This window comes from Dioscorea cayenensis, chromosome 20 (genome assembly GCF_009730915.1).
Source record: "Dioscorea cayenensis subsp. rotundata cultivar TDr96_F1 chromosome 20, TDr96_F1_v2_PseudoChromosome.rev07_lg8_w22 25.fasta, whole genome shotgun sequence".
Taxonomy (NCBI): Eukaryota; Viridiplantae; Streptophyta; class Magnoliopsida; order Dioscoreales; family Dioscoreaceae; genus Dioscorea; species Dioscorea cayenensis.
In genome coordinates this window covers 9842764-9846107 of record NC_052490.1, presented here as the reverse complement: position 1 = coordinate 9846107, position 3344 = coordinate 9842764, and the positions used below count along the sequence as shown (strand labels likewise).

At 44.5% G+C, this 3344-nt stretch overlaps 1 non-coding gene across 1 annotated transcript; it reads left to right on the top strand.

The window, feature by feature from the left end:
* The first annotated feature begins 1116 nt into the window (after nucleotides 1–1116).
* LOC120252418 lies at nucleotides 1117–1224 on the top strand. The gene has a single exon (XR_005533948.1). It is a non-coding gene; the product is annotated as a small nucleolar RNA R71 (small nucleolar RNA).
* Nucleotides 1225–3344: the final 2120 nt, after the last annotated feature.

The following is a 3344-nucleotide window of genomic DNA, read 5'->3' as shown; positions in this document are numbered from 1 at the left end:
ATCGAGGGGGTTTTTCTATGGATTCATTGCTTTTACATTCTATTTCTTTGATTGTACTTAGCTCCATGGAGAGCTAAATCCCTAGTCCGTTCTTAGGTACTTGTGAACCCTAGGATGTATTCATTTCATTGAATCTCTTTATTATGCTTTCAATTAATTGATGTTTATTGTGAGTTCCAACCTTGAATGCTTGATTGTATGAACATTTCCCATAGAATGACACTAGGGTTGAGAGTTCTTGTTGGTAACCTTGTGAGTGAGTGACACACCACGAGCGTTAGACAAAGCTTGGTTAGAGAGGGTTGAGAGGGTGAGTCGAGAGGTACAGGAGTGTCCACTTTCCCCTCTGACGTGATAGATTCTACCTCCGTTCTTGGAGTTCTTTGTGGCCATTATAGAGTGAATGGTCTAAGGGATGAACCTCCGCCAGGGCCTAGTTGCGCGTGCAATGGAGTGAAGCTTAATTTTGGCTAGGGACCTTTCGCCTGGACCAAAGGGTTAGGTCTATATCTTAGGAAGAGATTTATCACTTGGAATCCCTAGAGCTCATTGCAACTCTATGCGAGTGCGAGGTGTTGAGATTGTTCGATTTCTCCTCCGGGACATGTGTAGAGTTAGGCATAGTTGACCTTAGATTTGGGACTATGTAATTAAGGATTTCTATGACTCACTATTGCTTTGATTAGAAAGCATAGTAGAGGGTTCTTGCCCTTGAAATGATTATCCTAGGCGGAGCATTACCCGAGTACCCCATCTTTATCGATTGGCTTACCCCCCTTCTCTACTTTTGCTATTTTACTTGTTGCTTTTATTGTTGAGAATTGAATCATTGTCACACTTATCACTATTGATCTTCCACATAGCTAAGAATCAAATTAAGTATTTTTACTCATTACTCCCTGTGGATTCGACCCTGCTCACCTGGGATTATTACTTCGACAAACCCGTGCATTTGCGGGATATACGAAAGGGGACCTTGTCAGCCATGTCTTCCACTAATTGCGGGCTTCTTCTGGGGTTTTACTCCTCATTTTTCCTCCTCCGGCGGCATCTAGCAATTGCCTTGTACATGGATTCAACTTATTATAGAAAGTCTGAATAATTATCCATTCGGGAAATCCATGTTGTGGGCACCTCCGTAAAAGATCCTTGATGCACTCCCATGTCTCAAACAATGATTCCAATTTCATCAACACAAACAACGATATCTCATATCTAAGCAGTCGACTTCCCGGAGGAAAGTATCTTGCAAGGAAAGCTTTGACCATCTTATTCAAGTCGTGATGGATCTTGACACGTCCAAATATGCATGTAAACCGCAAGTGCATGGGTGTTAAAGTAATAATCCCACATGAGTGGGTATCGTATCCACAGAGAGTAGGGAATAAAGACACTTAAGTTGTTTTTTAACTCATGTAGAAGATGAATAGTGATATGTGTGACAAAATATGAAATAATGAAAAAATAAAAAGCAACAAGATAGAGAGCACAAGTAAAGGAAAGGTAAGGCAATTGATAAAGATGGGGTACCGGTTATTGATCCACCTAGGACAATCATTTTTAAGTGCAAGAACCCTCTACTATACTTCCCAATTGATGGAACTATGAGTCGTGGAAATCCTTATTTACATGATCCCAAATCTAAGGACAACCATGCCTAACTCTATACATGGCCCGAAGGAGAGATTAAATAACCTCTCAACCTCTCACTCGTATAGAATTGCAATGAGCTCTAGAGATTCCAAGTGATAAACCCTATTCCTCCAGCATAGACCTAACCCTTTGGTCAGGTGGAAGATCCCTAGCCACAATTAAGCACTAGGGTGCTAAAAATCACCTCAGCGGTTCACTCCATTGCACTCGTAACTAAGCCCAAGTGGAAGGTCATCCCTTAGCCCTTTCACTCTACTATGGTCACAATGGACTCTTGGAGCATGGAGGTAGGATAGATCACACCGGAGGGGAAAGGAGACGCTCCACTATTTCTCGACTCACCCTCTCAACCCTCTCCAATCAAGCTTTATCTAAATCTCATGGTGTGTCACTCATTCACAAGAGTTACTAACAAGAACTCTCAACCCTAGTGTCACTCTAGGGGAGTATTCATATAATCAAATATACAAGAATGGAACTCACAATAAACATCAATTTATTGAAAGCATAATAAAGAGATTCAATGAAATGAATACATCTGTGGGTTCACAAATACCCAAGTACCCACTAGGGGTTTAGCTCTCCATGGACCTAGATACAATCAATGAAATCGAATGTAAAAACAAAGCATCCATAGAAAGCCCCCTCGTTAGTCATGGCGATGGTTTCGTGGAAAGTACTCTACTCGTTGCAAGGGTCCCATTGTCCGGTCTAGGATACACCTTGCCGGATCGGTGTCGACGAAAGCTCTCCCACTAACCTTCTTCCAAACAGCGTGCGATGTCGGAGCAAGAGAACCCCTCCAAATCCCTCACCAATAGCTCTCAAAACACTAGCTGCCACTCTCTCTCAAGTTTGGGAAAAGATGGAGAAAAGAATGCTGAAATCGCGGTTGAAATCAGCTTTTAAAGGGCTAGAATTGGGAATCCACACCCCCGTGTGAGCGCCCCTGTGGATTTTTCACACAGGCGTGTGGAATTTCTAGACTCCTGTGTGGATTCTCTATTTTCTTGTTTTCTCGAGCGGCTGTGAACAGTGCTACTACAATATTTTTGCTACGGTTTTAACTACAGTTCCTCAGCCGTTGGAGGTGCCTCTGTCTCCATCGATGCGGGCTGAGGCTCGAGGGTTGGCTGAGATGCTCCGACGTCATCACCCTCATCCTCAGCTATCTCTAGGGCTGGTAGAATTAACGCAAAAACCTGTGCGAACCCTGCGCACCATGCCCATCATCCGCATCGTCTCTAGACCCAGGGGAGCGGGTACACTCGTCTTCTCGACCCCGCGAATTGAATCCAAGAGACCCATGCCCAGCACTAATCTCGTAATGTAAGGGCCCGAGAAGATCACTACCAATCTAGCATACTGTCCCCGATGTTTGATGTAATCAGCCAGGATGTGCCCTAAGTGGATCGGTACACGCTCTACCATCGAGTACAAATACAGACAACTCCGGCGACTCCGTAACACCAATCATCGTCACGCGGCCATTCACCGACCCTACTCATGATGGCTGCAAATATCTCGTATCGCGAGTCGGGAAAGGCACGTGGCCTAGACACCCCCAGTTTCATCTTGGCCTTGACCACATAGCACTCTGTAAGCTCTCTGCGGGGTCAAGGTTCGGGGATATCGATGAGGGCAACTATGCATACTCCTCTCGTATCTGTGAATGCCTCCTCGTATAAACC